This window comes from Schistocerca cancellata, chromosome 8, assembly GCF_023864275.1.
Source record: "Schistocerca cancellata isolate TAMUIC-IGC-003103 chromosome 8, iqSchCanc2.1, whole genome shotgun sequence".
In the NCBI taxonomy this organism is placed as follows: Eukaryota; Metazoa; Arthropoda; class Insecta; order Orthoptera; family Acrididae; genus Schistocerca; species Schistocerca cancellata.
The window spans coordinates 7,224,744-7,235,197 of record NC_064633.1 but is presented as its reverse complement, the minus strand read 5'-3'; positions in this window follow the sequence as shown (position 1 = coordinate 7,235,197).

The window sequence follows — 10,454 nt, the reverse complement described above, 5'->3', positions numbered from 1 at the left end:
CTCAAGATACTGCGTGACGCCACTGGAAACCGCGCCCAAGCCTAAATCGGCAACAGGCAGCAGCAGCTTCCACTGCGGACGCTGCTACGCCACCGCGGCCCTGCCGCGCCTACCCACTCAGCTGTGCCGCTCCTCCGCGTCACGCCAAACCAACAGCGGCCCAGCACTGTTCCAGGGCTGACTGCTCCCTATGACCGCCATAGCCGTGCCGCCCTTGGCACAGTACACTACTTCCCTCTCCTGGACGAGCTCGTAACTCCCTCCAACACTGCTGGAAACCGATCTCCTCTGAATCGTTCCGCGCCTGCCTAAATAGGAGATCGCGACCAGTTGTACCACGGTAAAGATCGGGCAGGAGAAACAGCCGACACACTAAACGTTTCAGAGATAAGTTACAACTCAAATTCGTTGTAAGTCTTCTGCAGAAATACTGAACCATGCTGCCTCTATAGTCGTCTGTAGCAACAAATATGTAGCCAGTGCAGGATCTTGTGCACAAACTGACCTCTCGATTACGTTCCATAAATGTTCGATGGGATTCATATCGGGCGATTTAGGTGCCCAAATCATTTGCTCCAAAAGTCCAGAATGTTCTTCGAACTATCACAAATAGTTATGGCCCAGGCACATGCCACATTGACGTCAGTAAAAATTACATCTTTTTTTGGGAACATGAAGTCCATGAATGACTGCAAATGATCTGCAAGAAGCCCAAACTAGTGGAACAAACTATGTACCACCCATCTCTCCATTGTTGCCACATGTATCCAAGATGGAGGCGATGACGTCATCCAAGATGGCGGCCTGTAGACTTGACAACAGCACACTATGTCTTCGAAAATGGCGGCCGTGACGTCAAATGATGACACGAGTGCCGGCCACGGTGGCCGAGTGGTTCTAGGCGCTTCAGTCAGGAGCCACGCGACTGCTACGGTCGCAGGTTCGAATCCTGCCTCGGGCATGGATGTGTGTGATGTCCTTAGGCTAGTTAGGTTTAAGTAGTTCTAAGTTCTAGAGGACTGATGACCTAAGATGTTAAGTCCCTTAGTGCTCAGAGCCATTTGAACCATGACATGAGAACTGTTATACGAGATGGCATCTTTTGGTGGGAAAGTGCCACGCCCTCCTGTCATGCCCCCTGATGGGAAGTTTAATTTCCATGAGGACACTGCAACACACCATGGCTACCTCCACTAACCAAAGAAAATGGAGGGAAAAAAGGTCAATTGGGCTACCTAACATAAGACAACCGACCGCCACCTCTTCCTAGGAATTGGCGGGAAAAAGACTCGGCCTGTGCTGGGCATAAGTCTTTCAGTCTTTATTTAAACGATAACAGGCAGCACCACCATCAAATCGGTTCACAATGGGGTCTGGAGCAGAACTGACCTACTACACAGTACTGCCACCAGAGGGCACTGTCATCCCTCCCGTGATGTAATCCAAGATCGCAGTATGGGGTGGGGGAAAATGGTGGGAAAAGGAGTCAGCCTGTGCTGGACATATGTCTTTAATTAAACAATTAGAGGCAGTACCTCTATCCAGTGCATTCACCATGGGGTCCGGAGTCCAACTGACGTAGTACACAGTACTGCCACAGTCAGCGCTGTCATCCCTCCCGTGATGTAATCCAAGATGGCGGTCTCGGATGGGGGGAAAATGATGGGAAGTGACTCAGCCTGTTCTGGGCTGCTGTAGAGAAGAAGGAGTGTACTTAATTTGTTTTGGAACAATTTATTTAGGGACGCATTTCATGTAGTTCATTTATTACACTGATACAAAACATTCACTCTGATGTGCTTAGGGTCCCAATACACAGTCTGCAGACCTGAAAACTACTCGTAAATAATGCAGTACACTGATGTACACACACTCGTAAATTACCAAAATACTACAGCACACAGCATACAGACCTCTAAACTCCTCGTAAATCACAGAAATAATGCAGTAACTGAGGTGCAGACCCGAAAACAACTTGTAAATTATCAAAATAACGCATGCAAAACACTGCAGACACACTCACTAGGAGTAAACTGTCCAAATAATGCACAGCACAGCCTACACACCAGCTCGCAAAATAATGCAACAGACATAAAAACTATGCACACGCACCCCCGCCGCCCCCCTGTCCACTGGACGCCACAGAACACTATCGCACATGCTCCCAGAAGTCAGGATGCACTGGCAGCCCCCATGAAGTGACAACGTAACCATCAGCTGCCGAGCCACATCCACACGCAGGTGCCCGTTTGGCTCCTGCAAGCATGAAGTGGTGGCATCCCTTTAATACTTGACACCTGAGAAATTCCTCTCGAAATACGTGATCACCTAGGCACTGTTGCTGACGCAACTGGACGGGCGTGAGGCCTATTTGCAGAGCGACTCACCCTTGTAGACACTGCAGAAATCTGTTCAATTGCTTCCCAGAATAGCAAATGCCGTTTTCTCTTCCTCATGATCCTAACAATACATTCGAGCTGCATCTAGCCGTGCTTACCTGCCCATCGCAAGCGCATCTAAAAAGGTTCTCAATGTTATACTGATGTCACATGGCTAAGTAAAATAAGAACCAAATTGACCTCTCAGAAATTGTATAGTGTCCCAGAAATAGTTAATGCTAGCTTTTGTAGGCGATTTTGTGATGTCTCAGTTTCTCTGCATGGAAAATTTGCCCTAACAGAACATTTTTACGAAATTTTTACGAATAACATTGAAAGCATTCTTCCTCACAGTCCTAATGTGGAATTCCATCCATCACGTATTACCCTTTCTGCTTTCAACATACACAAACGTTCTCACTGCTATGTAGAGACTCCTATATCCCAGCACAAAGGATGTCTTGTGAATGAATGGAGAATTATGATTGACTCTTATCGAATTTACCCGCCGAATTACTGATGCCGCCAGTGTGGAAACATCGTCCACGTTACTTTTTCAGTGGCAAAAACTATTTAGAACAGATCACCATAGTGCACCAACAATTAAACCTTGCAAAGTGGCCTGCATATCATCAAATATGGAAAGACTCTTACTCAATTACACTGCTCTCCCACAGAGGAAAGGAGCTTAAACATTAGAGCATGAAACCGATCTCTAACCCAGCAATATATCACCACATACCGTCTCGATCTAGTAAACATACAATTCGTATCCTGTGCCATACAAAATCACCCCTTTTACATCATTGGAATAGCTATTGATCGCCATAAACTTGTACATTTATGGTGAAGACAGACAGCATAAGCATAAGCAGTACTAGATATTTCCCGCAAGGTTGGGTGGTCATCCACTCCATACTCATGACCAGAGTGCCCTCAGCTGACCGAAGTCACTATTAGAATGGTTCTACATATTCAGGATTGACTCCCCTCAGCACAAAAGCGTAACTGCTTCTGGCACCGACCTGCTTACTTGCTTTTCTGCATCCATCTCCAGACTCTGGGATTACAAGAACATGTGTAATTTAGTATGGTTTGCCAGAATATCATACCATTATTCCGATTTCTAAATATCAAGCACTTAGCAGTATTGGTTGAGCAACATAATTCGAAGATATGGACCAGAAATTATTTCTCTAGAAACCCAAACCTTTTGCGATGTGGAGCATGCTGTAAACTACTGAGTAACTAGAAACTTACCCATCTGTGAAAACCTTTACTTGAAAAAACTCGAAAAAAAGAAAAATAGGGGAAACTGAATTTTTCACTTGTGAATACTGATGTCGGTATGTAACAGATTCCAACAGATCCCAATAATTTACAAAGTCAACTAAGATGTTTCCATGTTCCAGTATCATGTGAGAAAACTTGTGGCTTAATTGTTCAAAATGCATATAATAGCGACCTGTGATCTGCCAGTACAAGGTCCAAACATGTTTATTAACTGATTATGAGTAGTGTGCATCGTCTCTAACCAATCTCGAAAGTTCTGCTGATAATCCACATGATGTATTCAGGAGTTCATTCCACAAAATTGCAGAATTTTTTCCAAATAAGCGAGGTAATTTGTGGAGAGGGGAGGGGGGGGGGGCTCCAGGGGCGTTGCATACAAACAGCTGTACATGTTGGGGGCCCACCCTAGATGACTGAGGGTGCAATCCCCATCTGCAGGAGTCAAACAGCGTCGGCAGATTCCCCACTTGGTGAAGGCTCCATAGGACAGGCCTCGTGCGCTGGCAGCTGGACACCTGGCACAGGCTGACTGGCAGCAGGCTAAGCCAGTGTGGGGGCAGATGGGGCACCCCGGTGAACAGGGCCGCTTCCGCGCGCCTGCTGCAGGCTAGGGTCATCACTTCTGTCTCTATGCTGTTCGTTTTTGGAACACAACCTATGACCAGCTTAGAGACAGAAATGATGACACTTTCTGCAGGACCTGACCATCATTTTGCAGGACAATGTTCAAGCACGTACAGTGCAGGCTGTTACTGATTTGTTTGACTGATGGGGCTGCTAAGTGCTATACCACCTACTGCACTCCCCTGACTTAAGCCCTCGTGAGTTCAACTCGATTTCTAAACTGAAGGAAACACCTCACGTCATTCGCTTCAGAACTGCTACAAATTCGTCGGGAAATAGACCGCGTCCCTCGAACTGTCAACACAACTGGCACTGCTAAGAGTATCCTACGACTTCCACATCGCTGGCAACGGGTTATACACAATGTTAGTGACTACTTTGAAGGTCAGTAAAACTTTGACACACGTACCTATTTCGTACGACCTGTAAATAAATAGTTGCCACTATTAATGTTCCAACCCTCGTATAACCGTTGGAGACTGATTGTGCGTACCAAAACTGAAATCTCTGAGGAGGAGGAGGAACTGTCGAAATAATTTTCCTCAATACTACTGTCTTACCCAGTCTTGGTGAAAGAGATAACTTATCTAGGATCTGGTTCAAAGAAGTAAAATTCATCATTGTTTATCTATGTTCTTCATTTTTCTAAATAAGATTTCAGTGAAATAACCTTGGTGAACATTGTTAATATACATATATATAGATAAGAAATGATGGTTTCTATACTTTCAACTACTCACTTTCAGAGTCAATGTAACAATATAATGACCCCATGCAAGGGTATTAACTTTATTTTGCAGTACAAAACTTTTGTCATTTTCTGCTGTTAATGCCAACATGTTCTGTCACAGTCGACTACATGACACTTCAGCTTTTCTTATACTGCTATTGTAATCTTCAAGCAATATTAGATGCTTCTTGAAGTTCCTCTTCAGTAGGTATTATTTCAATAGCATGTGACTTATTGCCTGCCAATTTTCAATGTACCATGAAAACTAATCTCTATACCATTTAATTCGCGTTATTCCAATGGACATAGTCGATATCTGGCAATGATTTGTTGGAGATCGTCTTCCTCACTGCAGTCACCCTCTTCTTCTTCACTGCGTTCTCTTCAGCATCATCTTCCTCATCAGTATCATCATCATCTTCCTCCTCACAATAACCCTCTTCATCATCAGCATTGTCATCATCATGCAGCATCGGGACAGAGTTATTGTCTCTGGAAGTCTTTGTGCAATGTTTGGGTGTCTTTTCAAAATCAATTCTATCTACTTTTTGCAGGTATCCCATCTCTGAATGGTATATCCATTTTTAACTCTGCAAGCAGTCCCCTATTCGTTGACTTCTACCACTAGCGAATCAATTCTTTCGACTCTCGAAGCTCTCCTTACCTAACCGAGCTTCGCTTTCTTCACCCAGTGTACAGGAAAAAAAACCATCTCCCCTTGAAGTGGTTATTTTCCAGGCTTTTATACGTCAGAGTTGTTCAGGGAATTTTGTACAGTTTACTAATATTTGATGTTGGCATCTTATTTATTTCCTGTTTCCGAAGTCTGAAGTCCTGGTGTTTCTTTGTATTTAAGAAACTTCCTTTCCTTTCTCCATGTTAAAATACGGTTGGAAACTTGAAACAAAACAACATACTAAGCGCAGTGATACCTGCACTTCCAGATATACAGGGTGAGTCACAAAGACATGCAAATATTTTAATATGTTATTCTACAAGTAAAACTAAAGAAAAAAGTTCAAATAAACATATGTTTAGTTAAGGAGTTACTTATAATAAAATATTTTGCCTGCAGTTTAGCAACTTCGCTAATATGAAAAACTGTATGAGGTGAAAGTAAAGCACGATTTCCATTTATTTTGTTGGTATTGATCTGGTGAATCTAATAAAACATGTCCCAAATGTGTGTCTCCAGTAGTTTTCAGAACATCCACAAAAACAAAGAAGTAATATCGTAATTTTTTATTAACTAATTGGCCCAGTTTGTTTTTTAAATTCCAGACAATTGCACAAAGTTTTCAACAATAGTGGTAGGGAACTTAATTTTGGAAAAATGATGGTAATAACGTTAACTGAAACTGTATGAATGCGTCAGATAATCTGCTGGTATTAATACTATAGTGACAACTGAACCCAACCGTCAACTCTTGAGTCCATGTGTTTTATCTTTACACGAATAAATCTGTCAGGGGCCAATAATGCGACGATGTTTGTATTAACAGGTGTCAGACTTCACGTGTGCGATTAACTTTTAACCTTTACCAATCTGATAATCTGCGGCATTTCCCCAGATACTGAACATCTATTTATCTACGTGTGCTTGTTTGCTATGTCACTGATACGAATCTGGCAAAAGGTGATAGTTATCTACTTCTTATACAAATAGTGATATAATCTCGAGAAGGATTGTGTTTTCAGTTTATTCGGATTCCCAAAATGTTGTGTTGGATCGGCAGACAAATTGTTGAAGACGTTTGTACCCTCAGTCTTTCTTCGACTTGGGCAAAAGAGAAACATAAATTACTAAAATCTTTGAAGCGAATTGTGCAAAATGAGCAGTTATGTACTTTAGGCATTGTTCCCACTTCACGACTGAGCGGAATAAATATTTCTACTGACATCATCTGCGGTGACACAGATGCTAATTGTTGTGAATGTTATCACCGAATATTACTATTAATTTAGCCCAAAAATCCATAGTAGCAGAAACTGGTACAGTTCATTAACGGTAGCGATCGTACGCTATGATTATTAACTAAACATTTACATTGTTAGAACGGCATTAGAACAGAAACCTGGCAACACGGAACGAAATAACCAATAATACTAAGTGTATCTTGCGGAACAGTACTTTGGTGCAGTTTTATGAGTGGCACTTGATACACTATACCTAATACAGTGAAATCTAAATACACTGACGGAACAAAAATTGCAGCAGCAAGAAGGAGTTAGATCAGCGAAAGATGGTAGGCTTGTTCTACATCTGAAAGATGATGTCCATTTAAAGTCGCATAAGAGACTTTAGTACCGCCATTATGAAGATGCAAATTAGGTTTGCTTCAAATGCACGCTGTAAGGGTCGTGAATGTTAGCTAGCTCTGAGCTTGGAAGTGGTTGAGTTCATGTTAGACAACAATGCCTCTAAGGTGACAAAGATGCTATTATCAGCAACTCACTAAGTTTAAACGAGGTCATGTAATAGGACTAAGAGAAGTCGCCTTCTTCTTCTGCTATACCGCAGAAAGACTTGGCACGAATTTAGCCACTGCCTAAATTTTGATAAATAATCAGCATTGGCGGCCGAAGACTTCCGGCATAAGAAGTCACCCTCATTGTCAAACGGGGCGGAGGAGCGGATAGAGGTTCAGGGCACTCTCTTGTCCTAGGGGTGGGAAATTGCCCCTAAAGGCGGAAGAATCAGCAATGATCAACGACATGAGGATGCAGAAGACAATGGAAACCACTGCATTAAAGACACGTAACGTGTATCCACAGGACATGTGGCCTGTATTTGAAGAAGTGTCATAATGATCTCTCCATTGGCAAAAGATTCCGGAATAGTCCCCCATTCGGATCTCCGGGAGGGGACTGCCAAGGGGGAGGTTACAATGAGAAAAAGATTGAATAATCAACGAAAGGATATCGCTCCACGAGTTGGGGCGTGGAATGTCAGAAGCTTGAACGTGGTAGGGAATCTAGAAAATCTTAAAAGGGAAATGCAAAGGCTCAATCTAGATGTAGTAGGGGTCAGTGAAGTGAAGTCGAGAGAAGACAAGGATTTCTGGTCAGATGAGTATCGGGTAATATCAACAGCAGCAGAAAATGGTAGAACAGGTGTAGGATTCGTTATGAATAGGAAGGTAAGGCAGAGGGTGTGTTACTGTGAACAGTTCAGTGACCGGGTTGTTCTAATCAGAATCGACAGCAGACCAACACCGACAACGATAGTTCAGGCATACATGCCGACGTCACAAGCTGAAGATGAACAGATAGAGAAAGTGTATGAGGATATCGAAAGGGTAATGCAGTATGTAAAGGGGGACGAAAATCTAATAGTCATGGGCGACTGGAATGCAGTTGTAGGGGAAGGAGTAGAAGAAAAGGTTACAGGAGAATATGGGCTTGGGACAAGGAATGAAAGAGGAGAAAGACTAATTGAGTTCTGTAACAAGTTTCAGCTAGTAATAGCGAATACCCTGTTCAAGAATCACAAGAGGAGGAGGTATACTTGGAAAAGGCCGGGAGATACGGGAAGATTTCAATTAGATTACATCATGGTCAGACAGAGATTTCGAAATCAGATACTGGATTGTAAGGCGTACCCAGGAGCAGATATAGACTCAGATCACAATATAGTAGTGATGAAGAGTAGGCTGAAGTTCAAGACATTAGTCAGGAAGAATCAATACACAAAGAAGTGGGATACAGAAGTACTAAGGAATGACGAGATACGTTTGAAGTTCTCTAACGCTATAGATACAGTAATAAGGAATAGCGCAGTAGGCAGTACAGTTGAAGAGGAATGGACATCTCTAAAAAGGGCCATCACAGAAGTTGGGAAGGAAAACATAGGTACAAAGAAGGTAGCTGCGAAGAAACCATGGGTAACAGAAGAAATACTTCAGTTGATTGATGAAGGGAGGAAGTACAAACATGTTCCGGGAAAATCAGGAATACAGAAATACAAGACGCTGAGGAATGAAATAAATAGGAAGTGCAGGGAAGCTAAGACGAAATGGCTGCACGAAAAATGTGAAGACATCGAAAACGATATGATTGTCGGAAGGACAGACTCAGCATACAGGAAAGTCAAAACAACCTTTGGTGACATTAAAAGCAACGATGGTAACATTAAGAGTGCAACGGGAATTCCACTGTTAAATGCAGAGGAGAGAGCAGATAGGTGGAAAGAATACATTGAAAGCCTCTATGAGGGTGAAGATTTGTCTGATGTGATAGAAGAAGAAACAGGAGTCGATTTAGAAGAGATAGGGGATCCATTCTTAGAATCTGAATTTAAAAGAACTTTGGAGGACTTACGGTCAAATAATGCAGAAGGGATAGATAGCATTCCAGCATTCCATCAGAATTTCTAAAATCATTGGGGGAAGTGGCAACAAAACGACTATTCACGTTGGTGTGTAGAATATATGAGTCTGGCGATATACCATCTGACTTTCGGAAAAGCATCATCCACACAATTCCGAAGACGGCAAGAGCTGACAAGTGTAAGAATTATCGCACAGTCAGCTTAACAGCTCATGCATCGAAGCTGCTTATAAGAATAATATACAGAAGAATGGAAAAGAAAATTGAGAATGCGCTAGGTGACGATCAGTTTGGCTTCAGGAAAAGTAAAGGGACGAGAGAGGCATTTCTGACGTTACGGCTAATAATGGAAGCAAGGCTAAAGAAAAATCAAGACACTTTCATAGGATTTGTTGACCTGGAAAAAGCGTTCGACAATATAAAATGGTGCAAGCTGTTCGAGATTCTGAAAATAGCAGGGGTAAGTTATAGGGAGAGACGGGTCATATACAATATGTACAACAACCAAGAGGGAATAATAAGAGTGGACGATCAAGAACGAAGTGCTCGTATTAAGAAGGGTGCAAGACAAGGCTGTAGCCTTTCGCCCCTACTCTTCAATCTGTACATCGAGGGAGCAATGATGGAAATAAAAGAAACGTTCAGGAGTGGAATTAGAAAACAAGGTGAAAGGATATCAATGATACGATTCGCTGATGACATTGCTATCGTGAGTGAAAGTGAAGAAGAACTAAATGATCTGCTGAACGGAATGAACAGTCTAATGAGTACACAGTATGGTTTGAGAGTAAATCGGAGAAAGACGAAAGTAATGAAATAGTAGAAATGAGAACAGCGAGAAACATAACATCAGGATTGATGGTCACGAAGTGGATGAAGTTAAGGAATTCTGCTACCTAGGCAGTAAAATAACCAGTGACGGACGGAGCAAGGAGGACATCAAAAGCAGACTCGCTATGGCAAAAAAGGCATTTCTGGCCAAGAGAAGTCTACTAATATCAAATACCGGCCTTAATTTGAGGAAGAAATTTCTGAGGATGTACGTCTGGAGTACAGCATTGTATGGTAGTGAAACATGGACTGTGGGAAAACCGGAACAG